This window comes from Heptranchias perlo, chromosome 11, assembly GCF_035084215.1.
Source record: "Heptranchias perlo isolate sHepPer1 chromosome 11, sHepPer1.hap1, whole genome shotgun sequence".
NCBI classification, from domain to species: Eukaryota; Metazoa; Chordata; class Chondrichthyes; order Hexanchiformes; family Hexanchidae; genus Heptranchias; species Heptranchias perlo.
In genome coordinates this window covers 32,850,095-32,864,170 of record NC_090335.1, presented here as the reverse complement: position 1 = coordinate 32,864,170, position 14,076 = coordinate 32,850,095, and the positions used below count along the sequence as shown (strand labels likewise).

Here is a 14,076-nt window from a genome sequence, read left to right as displayed (position 1 = left end):
CTGTTTCATTGTAAAGACTGCTGAGAAAGAATAAGAGTCAATTTATGAGGCTTTCCCAAAGCAGCATGGAGCATTGCAGCAGTAAATGAGACGAATGTAAACTGGAATCATGACATTTACACAGAGGAATGCAGCACGGAAGAAATAAATAAATTAAATCAGGGAGTAATTAAGCAATGTAGTTTGTTTATTCAAATCTCAATAAATGAAAATTCAGTTAAAAATATATACTCCACATGAGTGATCATTACTGCCTCATCTAAAGATCTGCAGTAACTTATTTCTAATTAAGTGTGGGGGAAAAGGATGAATGTCAACATCTCACAATATTGTGAGCTATTGTTAATAAGGGCAGAGCTTCATTTAATTTACCTTACTGTCAGCGCTTTTATATTGATGGTGACCCCGCAGGTTGCTGTAGCCTAGCATCTTGGAGCTAGCAGCCAGATGAAGGTAAAACTGCCAGATTTTGTTAGACTGGCAGCCATTTTTCCCTCGGCCTCAGCACCTGCCCGGACTGGTCTTACTCTGGCCGCTAATACTGCTGCTCTGGCGGAGTGCGATCTTTACGGATTTTCAGAACACCCCTTCTGACACCACGGCGCTACCTGCTGAATGATGTCAAGATACAGTTACATTGCGCCGCGCAGTGCCAATTTGACATGGTCGTTCTGCCCTTGTGCGACTCCTCGACCTCACCTGGTCGACAGTGCAAGTGTAGCGTAAACTCAGGAGAGCACGGCCTGTAGTGTAAAAAGGCCCGCAGTCTGCATTCAGATTATAAAGCTGCAATGCAATGCACCACAGTACTGAAACAGTAAGTAAAATTATTTTCTTAAAGATGCTTGCAATGCCACGTCTCACAACTATATTGTACATGTGATGAAAAAATTATGGTGCAGTCTCAGTACAACCTGTCCTGTCCCTAGTTTCTGTAATATAATGGGTTTTCATTGAGCAGAAGGCTCATTAATACATCATTATAACAGAAAGCTGAGGTGTGCATGGTAACGGGTAATGGAATGTTGAAATACGAATATATGAACAATGACAGATCAGAAAAGACCCTCTGGTCCATCCAGCCTCTCCCACACAAATCACAATATATGAACTCCCCACCTCACCCAAAACCATGTGATCTCCTGGGAGAGGTGAGAATCCAGCTAAAAATTTAGGCCAATTTGAGGAGAAAAATCTCGGAAATTGACGATCAAAACTAGTCCAGGAGATCACTCTGGCCCTGATAATTCTATGCATCACATTATCTGCCTTTTTGTAAGAGGTGGTCTCTGCCCCAGCCAGCGAATTCAGTGAATCAGCGACCACCGCATGAGCCGGCAGTCTGTTCCAGAGCTCCACTATTCTCTGGGAAAAGAACCACCTCCTGACATCTAACCTAGATCTGGCCTTATACAACTTAAAATTGTGACCTCTGGTCCTCCATAACCTATTTAATTGGAAAAAACTGTCAACTGGAACACAATCGATTCTTTTCATCAATTTAGAAACCTCAATCAGATCACCCCTATTTCTGTGCTTCTCTAAAGTGTAGAGTCCCAGTCCTTTTAGCTTATCTTGGAAAATAAGATGCTGCAAACTGGGAATTAGTCTACTGGCCCACCTCTGCACCCTTTCAAAAGTCTCAATATCACCCATCACGTGAGGAGACCAAAACTGGACACAGTATTCCAAATGAGACCTGACCAAGGCCTTGTAGAAGGACAAAATATTATGCTTTGGCTTATAGTCAGTTGTCCTAATAATGCACCCCAATAACCTATTTGCTCCAGCTATTGCTTCACGGCATTGCTCATGAACCTTTAGAGATCCATGCACTAGAACGCCCAGATCTCTCTTTCTCCACCTGCTTTAATGCTTTGCCCTGAAGTGTGTATGTATGTTGAGCATTTGTCCTGCCCGCATGCATAACACTGCACATCTCCAAATTAAACATCATTTGCCAGTCACGAGCCCAATCCCCCAACACATCAAGATCTTTTTTTTTATTCGTTCATGAGATGGGGGCGTCGCTGGCGAGGCCAACATTTATTGCCCATCCCTAATTGCCCTTGAGAAGGTGGTGGTGAGCCGTCTTCTTGAACCGCTGCAGTCCGTGTGGTGAAGGTACTCCCACAGTGCTGTTAGGTAGGGAGTTCCAGAATTTTGACCCAGCGACGATGAAGGAACGACGATATATTTCCAAGTCGGGATGGTGTGTGACTTGGAGGGGAACATGCAGGTGATGTTGTTCCCATGTGCCTGCTGCCCTTGTCCTTCTAGGTGGTAGAGGTCGCGGGTTTGGAGGTGCTGTCGAAGAAATCTTGGCAAGTTGCTGCAGTGCATCCTGTGGATGTTATACACTGCAGCCACAGTGCGCCGGTGGTGAAGGGAGTGAATGTTTAGGGTGGTGGAAGGGGTGCCAATCAAGCGGGCTGCTTTGTCCTGGATGGTGTTGAGCTTCTTGAGTGTTGTTGGAGCTGCACTCATCCAGGCAAGTTGAGAGTATTCCATCACACTCCTGACTTGTGCCTTGTAGATGGTGGAAAGGCTTTGGGGAGTCAGGAGGTGAGTCACTCGTCGCAGAATACCCAGCCTCTGACCTGCTCTTGTAGCCACAGTATTTATATGGCTGGTCCAGTTAAGTATCTGGTCAATGATGACCCCCCCAGGATGTTGATGGTGGAGGATTCAGCGATGGTAATGCCTTTGAATGTCAAGGGGAGGTGGTTAGACTCTCTCTTGTTGGAGATGGTCATTGCCTGGTACTTGTCTGGCATGAATGTTACTTGCCACTTATCAGCCCAAGCCTGGATGTTGTCCAGGTCTTGCTGCATGCGGGCACGGACTGAACACTGTGCAATCATCAGCGAACATCCCCATTTCTGACCTTATGATGGAGGGAAGGTCATTGATGAAGCAGCTGAAGATTGTTGGGCCTAGGACACTGTCCTGAGGAACTCCTGCAGCAATGTCCTGGGGCTGAGATGATTGGCCTCCAACAACGACTACCATCTTCCTCTGTGCTAGGTATGACTCCAGCCGCCGGAGAGTTTTCCCCCTGATTCCCATTGACTTCAATGTTACTAGGGCTCCTTGATGCCACACTCGGTCAAATGCTGCCTTGATGTCAAGGGCAGTCACTCTCACCTCACCTCTGGAATTCAGCTCTTTTGTCCATGTTTGGACTAAGGCTGTAATGAGGTTTGGAGCCGAGTGGTCCTGGTGGAACCCAAACTGAGCAGGTTATTGGTGAGTAAGTGCCGCTTGATAGCACTGTCGACGACACCTTCCATCACTTTGCTGATGATTGAGAGTAGACTAATGGGGCGGTAATTGGCCGGATTGGATTTGTCCTGCTTTTTGTGGACAGGACATACCTGGGCAATCTTCCACATTGTCGGGTAGATGCCAGTGTTGTAGCTGGAACAGTTTGGCACAAGACTTCAGCACTACAGCAGGGATGTTGTCGGGGCCCATAGCCTTTGCTGTATCCAGTGCACTCAGCCATTTCTTGATATCACGTGGAGTGAATCGAATTGGCTGAAGGCTGGCTTCTGTGATGGTGGGGATACCGGGAGGAGGCCGAGATGGATCATCCACTCGGCACTTCTGGCTGAAGATGGTTGCAAATGCCTTCAGCCTTGTCTTTTGCACTCAGGTGCTGGACTCCGCAATCATTGAGGATGGGGATGTTTACAGAGACTTCTCCTCCCGTTATTTGTTTAATTGTCCACCACCATTCACGACTGGATGTGGCAGGACTGCAGAGCTTTGATCTGATCCGTTGGTTGTGGAATCGCTTAGCTCTGTCTGAAGCAGTTGAGCATCATCTGCAGTTAATACTACTAATTTTACTATTAACATCATTAAATTATAACAGTTGAGCATCGTCTTCAAGAGTGAAGACTGATGCAAAGTACTCATTTAATATTTCCGCCGTACCCAATGAGCCCTTCGTACACTGTCCTTGAGCATCCTTCACTGGCCCAATACAGTCTTTGACCATCCTCTGACTCTTCACATAACTGAAAAAACCTTTTCCCATTACTTCCACAATTGTCTACAATCCTCTTTTACATTATCCTTTTAGTTGATCTAATAGCAGCCTGTATTTTTTTAGCTGTTGTTTGTACTGAACTCTATTTGGTTGCGTATTAGATGCCTTAAGATTGTAGAAACATTTTTGTCTTATTTTTCTTTGTACATGACCAGTCAGCCATCTTAGCTTTTTCTTACCACATTCCTTTCTTTTGACTATGGGTACATATTTGTCGTCCACATTTTTTATCTTGTTCTTAAAAACGTTTCATTTGTATGCTACCTCGGTCTCATCACCACCCAGTAGGGTTAGCCAATTAACCTGTTCCAAATCGTCTGCCATTTTAGCAAAGTTTGCCCTTCTGAAATTTGGTGCGAGTTTTCGATTTTCAGTACCTTTGGTTCTACCAGCCAATTGAAAACATATAATGTTGTGGTCACTGTTAACCAGGTCTTCACCCACATGGAGGCCCGATACAAGGTAAGGCTCACTACTAAACACTAGAATCATAGAATGATTACAGCAAAGAAGGAGGCCATTCGGCCCACTGAGCCCGTGCCGGCTCTCTGCAAGAGCAATCCAGTTGATTCCACTCCCCCCCTCCCCTTTCCCCGTAACCCTGCAAATTTTTTCCCTTCAAGTATTTATCCAATTCCTTTTTGAAAGCCACGATTGAATCTGCCTTCACCACCCTTTCAGGCAGTGCATTCCAGATCATAACTACTCGCTGCGTAAAGAAGTTTTTCTCATGTCGCCTTTGGCTCTTTTGCCAATCACCTTAAATCTATGTCCTCTGGTTGTCGACCCTTCCACCAATGGGAACAGTTTCTCTCTATCTACTTTGTCTAGACCCCTAATGTCATAGAGTCATAGAGAGTCATAGAGAGTCATAGAGAGTCATAGAGTCATACAGCACGGATAGAGGCCCTTCGGCCCATCGTGTCCGCGCCGGCCATCAGCCCTGTCTACTCTAATCCCATACTCTACTCTAATGATTTTGTACACCTCTATCAAATCTCCTCTCAACCTTCTCTGCTCTAAGGAGAACAATCCCAGTTTCTCCAGCCTATCCACGTAACTGAAGTCCCTCATCCTTGGAACCATTCTAGTAAATCTTTTCTGCACCCTCTCTAAGGCTTTACATCCTTCCAAAAGTGCGGTGCCCAGAATTGGACACAATACTCCAATTGTGGCCGAATCAGTGTTTTATAAAGGTTCATCATAACCTCCTCGCTTTTGTACTCTATGCCTCTATTTATAAAGCCCAAGATCCTGAATGCTTTTTTAACCTCTTTCTCAACCTGCCCCGCCACATGTGGACATATGCCCCCAGGTCTCTCTGTTCCTGAACCCCCTTTAGAATTGTATCCTTTAGTTTATATTGTCCCTCCTCATTCTTTCTACCAAAATATATCACTTTGCACTTCTCTGCCTGACTATGTCCTCTTGAAGTCTGTCACTATCCTCCTCACTGTTCACTACACTTTCAAGTTTTGTGTCATCTGCAAATTTTGAAATTGTGCCCTGTACACCCAAGTCCAAGCCATTAATATATATCAAGAAAAGCAGTGGTCCTAGTACCGACCGCTGGGGAACACCACTGTATGCCTTCTTTAGTCTGAAAAACTTGAACTAATATATTATCATCTCTGATTACTTCATTGACATGTTGAGTCAGGAAACAGTCAGAAATATTTGTTATACAACTATGTCATAATCATGTACATGGAGATTGTACACAATTTTATTGACTGCGACAAAGTAGTAAAAGAAAAGCTTCAGATGATATCTTTCCTCGCGCCAGATGTTATATCATACTGCATACGCAAACCATGAAGGAGCACATATTTGCAGAATGTTCAAATCTGATTGCCATAGAGATTTGAAGCTGAATGTTTTAGTTATTATATATAACTAGATGCATGGTGCAATGCATGTCCAAAAGCACTGGATCAAATGTAATATAAAAGTCAAGAGATGAGGCTCAGTAGCTTTGTAACACAGAGAGTGTACTGTGGCTGAGAATCTTATAATTAGGATTGGATGTATTGACATATTGGTCAATTATCAAGAGTGGTACTCGTCTTATGCCATTGTAATCTTGAGTTTAAATCTGAAGAGAAATTAGATTCAAGCAGCAACTGTAAGTTTGGGATGAAGTCATCAGACAGATGCGGATTTCTGTGTATTACTGTGTTCATGAGGTCGCAAAAAGGGTAACTTGTGCTGAACTAATGACCTTGGCCTGTTACCAGTGGGATATTAGGCTCACTCACTTATATAAAACTGCATGAATGTCCTCCCACTGCTCAGCACAGGATATACATTGTTAGATGTGGTGGGAAATCATCCTCACTCTCTGGAATGTCCAGCTAGAGGGGTTTCAAATACAACAGCTTGAATATTTGAATTGCAACCATCGTCAAAGGCTACCAGAAATGATTGCAATTTTTTTTTTCCCTGGATGTTATTCTTCCAAATAATTCTTGCTATTATCTTCAAAAACTTTTATAATTAAGTCATCGTAGAATAGAAATGTTGGCAGGCTTAGCCTTTCTTCAAATGAGATTCACCACAAGAGCCAATGAAGGTAAACAAATAAAATGCACACAGGATTCACCTAGCTTTCTGTTGGAATGTCATTTTCATTTACTTTTATTCAAATAATACAATTAAACATCCAACCAAGAGTTTAGGAATGAAATAAATGCAAACTAATAAGAAATTTAACAAAATGTTAAATAATTATCAATAGGTTATAGACAAAAGCAAAATTTAAGAGATAACTGCACAGCCATTATTGCCATTGTCATGTTGATAGATGAACATATTAGAACTTGTCAGTCAACCATGATATGATTGCTCCCTTTTATGTGCTGCAATCAGTCTTTCAACTAATAGAAAAAACACATGGATTGAGTTCCATTTTGAACAATGACCCATTTTTGGAAAAACTGAAACTTACGTTTTCCCATTCAAAATTCCTGTTCGACTGAGATTTCAATGGAGACAAAAATCTGTTCTTTAAAATTGATCTTTTCCTTTCTGATGCAGAGTAGCTCCCGTAACACTTCTTCCTTTTCAACATGGCCTTGAATTTGCAGTTTGTATTCATCTTTTGCTTTTGGTTTCCTTTCCATTTTATTTTCTTTTGATTAATTTTAAGGTAAGTGTGACTTTTCTTATAGTTACAGATTTGTTTTACTTTCATTTCAACCCCACTAAGGTCTCTTTCTAACATTTGCAATCCATCTTTTTTTTTACTATCTGCTTGTTTTTCCTTTAAAGGTACATCATTCCACATTAATTTTAAGTTCTGTTTATTTTTCTTCAGTTTGTTAATTTTTTGGCATAATTCAATGCTCTCAACCTCAGAATGAGGTTCCACATTCAAACAGTGTGCCTGTCCCAGGCAGTTGTGATAATCATTTCAAAATTCATCTCCATATTATGTTTTATCTTTTTGCTGATCCTTGTAGCATTGCACTTCGAGGTCTTTGCAAATGCCAATGTTGCTTTGCAACTGGGAACCAGCAGGATTAAACCAGCTCAATTTATCCCCTCATTTACCCCCCGCCCCCACCTCAGTGGGGCCATGAAGATGTGCCCCACCTTCCTGTGGGGATGTGTCTTGCCCTACCCAGTGCTCCGCCTCCCAAAAACGTATTCTAATTGGGAGCTGATCATGTAGAGAAATGCAGATATGAACTCGAGTGATAAGCATGGCAGAACTTTAACACACTTCGATGCTGCTCTACCTTGGTGCTGTTTATTATTATATCATGCACTTTAGTTATTGTGCTAAATTCTCTGGTCTTTACCGAATCCCAGGCCTCGCCTGAAGTAAAATATTTCATTGGGTAGAAATAGAATGTTACAAGACTTCCTCCTTAATGATTCTGTCAAGGCCCTAAAATGCAGAAATAGGCTTTTTTTTACTAACTTTTTGCCAGTGTTTGTTAATCTATTCTTGCCGGTGCAGGAATGGTCAGAGCAGCGCTAAACACAGGTGAATAGTTTGTTAGAAATTCTCAACTCCATTCCACCCATTTTACTGATGTCTACTTTTTTCATCAACATTAGCAAAGGCAGGAATTTTGGCCCAATTGTTTTTCTATATCCTGTTTCTCCATTGTGCTGTATTTCACCTTCTAAAGCCTATCACAGTGCTTCATTTGTCAAGTAGCTTTAGTTGACACTGGTGAAACACCTCACCACCAGCAAGTCACATTCTGTTCACTGTCTCTCTTCCTTGCAGTCAAAATGGTCTAAACCTTTTAAAAGAGCATGCCAAAAATCTGATCTCTGTTAAGACTGCACTTTGAAATCACCAACCATTCAAAGAACAGCTTGTTCGCATCAAAAAAGTACTTTCAGATATCTTCCATATGCAACCCTCCAGAGCACTCTGTGTTTTCTCCACCCTTATTCATTTTCAGCATCTGTCAATTATTTTTCTGGCAATGAGCCGTTGTTAATTTAGAACTTACCACAGATTGAATGTATTAATTTCTGCCAAATATTCATCTCATCTCCAGCACCTATTTGTACAGCTCTGCTGTTCCACTTGTTCTTGGCCACAATTTTCAAGAGGTTCCCAGAAGATTTTTTTTCTCTTGGACTGCAAGAGTATATTGTTTGCTATGGGTAGTCATTTGTATTGCTATAGTACAGCAAGTTTCTGTCATTTATTTTGGGTGATGCGTTATGCTCATCAAGTGAGAGATGTTAATGCTGATTGATCCTAAGCCTTTTAGGTAGGTAATAGGTCAGTACTCACTCGCTCAATGAAGTAGGCCTGTTACTCTTCAGTAGTCAGTAATTCAATAAGTGCTGGCTGCCTATAATTGAAATGTATCTGTCTGGTCTTGTTATATCCCTCAAATTTCCAGTGGAAACTGACAAAGATACAGAGGCAGACCTAGAGTGCTTTAGGAACGTGATATGCAAGAAGGATGTAGTACATTTTAGATTTGATGTCCCTGGAGCAGTGCTTTGCACAGTGGGAGTGCTTATTGTGAATTTGGGCACAGAGGTCAGCATGTCCAATTCATGGTTGCATGATTTTCAATCCATTAAAATGAGTGAGCAGGCCACAGGTTCATTGTGCAAACCACAAATCCAGTGTGCAGACCTCCATGCCTGAATTCTTGTTGTGCACTCTCATCACACAAGTTGTAAAATTTGCTCTGGAGATCTATATCTCATGAAGGACAGTGTGACTAACATTGAAATAATGAGGAGTGAACTATATGGCCTGTTAAGGGTATATACAGTGAGAAGATTGTGATGAACATGGCACATGTGCCTTCTGGCCAAAGATTGGTATCCACTACCTGGAAAAATACCTTGGATGGTGGGATCATGTGGAGGAACACCTGAATTAAAGAGTGACAAAGGGCAGATGCAAGTTGCAGGGAAGAAGATACTGATAAAGTCTTTCTCCCTTTATAACGTCTGTCTATTTAATATCTGTCTCTGTCTATTTAACAGATAGTTGAAGTGTTTGAATTATGGAGGAAAGTATGTTGAAATCTACTCCTTATATGAATGAGGACCATTTGGGATACTTTTGTTAATATGTTTATCCTTACAGCATTACAATTATACTAATTATATTTCATAAGTAAGATTGCACTTAAGAATTTAATATATTAATAAATCACTCCAGTTTCATAAAATCAGTCACATGATTGAATTATCAGCTACCTTGCTGGCACCAGGGCATGCATTGGTTGAGAAGGTGGCAGGAGAGCAGGGATGCTGCCCCCATGAGACAAGGCAACCTGTGACACTGCCATTGCGCCACTGCCACTCCCATGGGACTGTGGCTCAGCACATCCATAGACCTGGGTGAAAATAGTCTGCAGAAGGTCTGTGAGGCCCTTTCCGTTTGGTCTTCCTCCCTGTCCAAGGCAGTGGATGTAGTGGAGGCCAGAGCCTCTGTGGCACCAGTATGAGCATTTCTCAGAGATGCTACAACTGGTGCCATGTGATCTTGCATGGAAGACCCAGTTGTGGCATCCATTCAGGTGACCACACACTCCATGGATAACTGCAGAGTGTCAATGCTATGTGACAGAACCTTACAGAAGTTGGCAGCAGACTCTTGCACACTGTCCAACATGCTGCAGAAGCTGCTTGGCAGGCAGTTCAATACATTGAGCAATTAGCACTTACCAGTAGTTAGCCTTCTTTTAAAGGCTCTGCCCCTATCCTCTACAGCAGATAAGTGGTGCAGTTAGGTACTCTTACCAACCTCCTTAAGGTGTGCCATCTTCTTCCACATCTGTTCTCATGTCCTGCAGCTACTATATACAGCACTGACCCTGGCCATCAGGCATGTGGCACTCTGGGGAGGGTGCTCTGATGTCCCAAACAGGGCAATGCTCCTTGCAGCAGCACCTTCACATCATCAGCCATCAAACAAGGTTCAGGTGCTGCACCTCTCAATCATTTGCCTACACTGCTGGGACCAGAAATAATATACTCTTATATTCTTCCATCCATTCTTTCTCCAGAAATACATCTAATTTGTTCTTCAACCCATTTATACTATCCACTTCAATGGCCTTCCCTGGTAACTTATTGTCCTGTAAATAAGTAGATAAATCTCCCACCAGACTTCTTCTCTCATTCCTAACTTTAACTTGTGTCCTCTGGCATTTTAATCCTTCACCTACTGTTAATTTTCAATTAGACAAGTAATAAAGTATTGTCTCATAATGGGGTCCACTACAATATAGCTATAAGGAAAGAATTTTCAATTGGCTAAATTTACATGCAAATACTTAAAGCATTTGTATTACATTCCAGAGTGTACTATTTGTATTGAGGCATTAACCCATTTAAAATAAGCAGGATAATACACAAGTAAAAATAGTGCCCACGAGAATGTTAAATGATCATTCGTACATGAACTTCGACGATTAGAATTTCTACCCTCTCAAGTTATGGCATCATCTGAGCACCTCGATAAGATTTTTTTTTCTTACAATCTTTCCCACCCACTATTCTCTGTGTGATTGCATTGTAAATCAGAATAGAAAGCCTTGCCCTACTTAAATCAATCTTCAAACGCGTAAGTGACAATGCAAAGACACTTCTCTAATTACAGTGCAAAGATGCATCTGGAGATCAGATTAAGATAGAAAGATTGCTTTGCATTATGATACCTTGTTATATCAGGCATAACTCAAGTGTAAAGTCACTGTTCCACACTCTGCTTTTTAGATCTATGTGAAGAAACAGACATACTGTGATATATTTGTCAGTTCCACACTGGAAGAGATGTATCACAAATGTGTGCTGACATAACTGTCGTAAATACGTTGCATATTTCTCCACTTATGCCGCAAGAAACAGAAACCATCTTGACATTACTGGCCTGTGAAATACAAAAAGAAATCAACAATGGTAAAATCATTTTGAAAGAAATAAATTGTTTCTTAATGTGTGGTAAAAATTGGGCCACAAATTACTCACCCGAGGTCGCTGTATTGCAACGGTATCCTCTCCGGCTGCTGGCAAATCAGTGGAGTAACTTCGCCAATGCGCACATGCGCAGTAAAACCCCCAAATCGCGAACTTGCTCCCATTGGTTCGCCAGAGGTTTGACAGTTACAAATTAAAGGGCCATCTACGCTACAATCAAATACAATCAGGAAACATTCGTAAACTTACCCATCTGCCCAGCTGGAACGAAGATACTTACGCCGTCAAAAGGTATGCTGAAAATACCAGGCCTACACTACTTTTTAAAAGCACGGTGACCGTTAATGACTGCGAAACAACAAAAAATTACATTTTAAAAACATGGAATGTCAAATTACTCCTTTTGAATATTCTTTGATCATTTAAAGAAAAAATTAAAAAATGTTTTTACATTTAACTTCTGTACGTTTCAGTAAATTAAATTATTTCCTTGGCTTTTTATAATAAGGTATGTTAATTTTTTATTTACACTAACAGAGAGAATGTCACTTTAAATGAATGAGTTTTACTTGCCTGCTTGTTGGCAGGGATTCCATTCTCACAACCATTTGCTATGCGCATCAGCCCACACTGTTTAAGGCTGGGCTGATCTCGCGATTTATTTCCAGCCTCCCAATTCAAGCAATTCCACGCCATGGATGCGGAGTAAGTTAAATTTGTTCATTTCATTTGTAGGGGCTGCTGCGGACTCTGCCACGCCCCTCGGAGCAATTTCCGGCCCAGTATTAATGAAGATGCTGTAAAATATGGATGCTTTCATGAGTTAACTGACATAATTCATGATACTGTCCCAATATATTATCCCAAATCAGAAGAATTCACTTGTGAAATACCCTTCAGCTAGTTTCTCGCTGCTGAATCATCTAATAATAATGCGAGAAAATGTGTTCCTTCCATCACAATTGCTTGTATGCAATAACAGCTTCCTTACGACACAACGTACAGTTCTGGTCGCTGCAGTACAAAAAAATTATTGAAGCTACTGAAAGGATACAGAAGAAGGCAACTAAAAAGATTGAGGGGATGGAGAGTTTAGATTATGAGGAGCGATGACATAAATTGGGCATGTTCTCACTGGAAAAGAAAAGTTTGAAAGGTGATATGATTGTTGTTTTTAGGATTATAAGGGGACTTGATAATGTCGACCTTGCCAAGCTGTTTCACCTTGCCCAGAACAATAGAACCAGAGGACACAGCCTGTGCTTGAAGGGGGGTAAATTTAAAACTAATCTGTGGAAACATTGGGGTATAAATTCATCATGGGCAGCAGAGCAAATTGGGCGATAACGATTCGACAGCCTGTTTTACATTCTGCCCGACTTTCATTTCCATTGTAGCCAATGCCAAAGGAAATCGGGCAGATTGTGCCGATTCGCCATCACCCATTTTGCTTTACCGGCTATGATGAATTTATACCCCATTATTTCAGTGAGCAAGTAGACAATCTATGGAACAGGCCCCCTAGAGACACGGTGGTAGCAGATAGTGTTGATTCATTCAAATACAAATTAGATAGATTTTTTTCAGAAAATTGTATTTTGGGATACAGTATAAGAGTACTGTGAGACATGACATGTGGTAAGTGTGGTATGCTTGGGAGGAACAGGTGAATTTGGACCTATGGTTCTCAAAGCTTTCCACCACTGGGGTTTTCCTCGCCTCATGTCTTGGTCTGTTGTAGACTAATTGATAGAGATTGTTTGCCATGATTAGTCAATGGCTCCATTATCATTATATCATGACACTACCAGGATGGTAGATGGTGAACTAAATAGACCTTGATCTTTTCTCATCTAGTAATTCCTATTTTCCTATGATACCATAATGCCCACTCCACCCCAGCCTGGCTGCTTCAGCGATATGTCAAACTCAGAGTAATACTGATTTCTAAATGCCACATCACCTTTCCATGTTATTAACATGAAAAATTCATTCACTTGAACAAAATTATCACAGATTGGACATCTTCGCTGGGAATTTCCTCGGGAGGGGTTCCCCCAATCGGCCGCCGTAACGTCAACAGAAGATCGGCAGAAACCTTGTTTATATTCCTGTCTGGGGTTTCTGCTGATCTGTTGCAGGTTGGAACCTCCCCCGAGAAAATTCCCAGGCTTTTTTTTGAATATTTAAAAATTTTTATTGAACATTTTTTCTACTCTAGGTCTGAAGTCTGGAGCTAAGAGGCTAGACATGGCGGGCTTTCAGGCAGCCACTAATGACTCCTGTAGCCGGCCACTAGAAAGTAGCAGAGACCATCCATGGCTGACTCACCTTTCTGATTTGCCTTTTCCTGTTACAGGAAGATACTGCAACCCTCACATAATGTCTTCCATTTAAATACTTCTCGGGCAGAGAACAAAATGGTAAATGCATTGATCCCATCTTCCCCATGAGGAATCTAAGTCAAAGGAAGCCAGGCCAGAGAATTGGCACCGCAAGTGATGTTGCACTACCTTCTATCAATGCTCTTTTGAAGCACTGGAAGTGTGAGATTGGTGAATTTGGACTCAAACCTGAATCCATCCCCACTCTGTCACAGAACA

At 41.7% G+C, this 14,076-nt stretch overlaps 1 protein-coding gene across 1 annotated transcript in view; it reads left to right on the top strand.

The window, feature by feature from the left end:
• LOC137326831 (interleukin-1 receptor accessory protein-like 1) overlaps nt 1–14,076 on the top strand; it is a 1,140,124-nt gene that overhangs the window by 799,548 nt on the left and 326,500 nt on the right. The window lies entirely within an intron of this gene.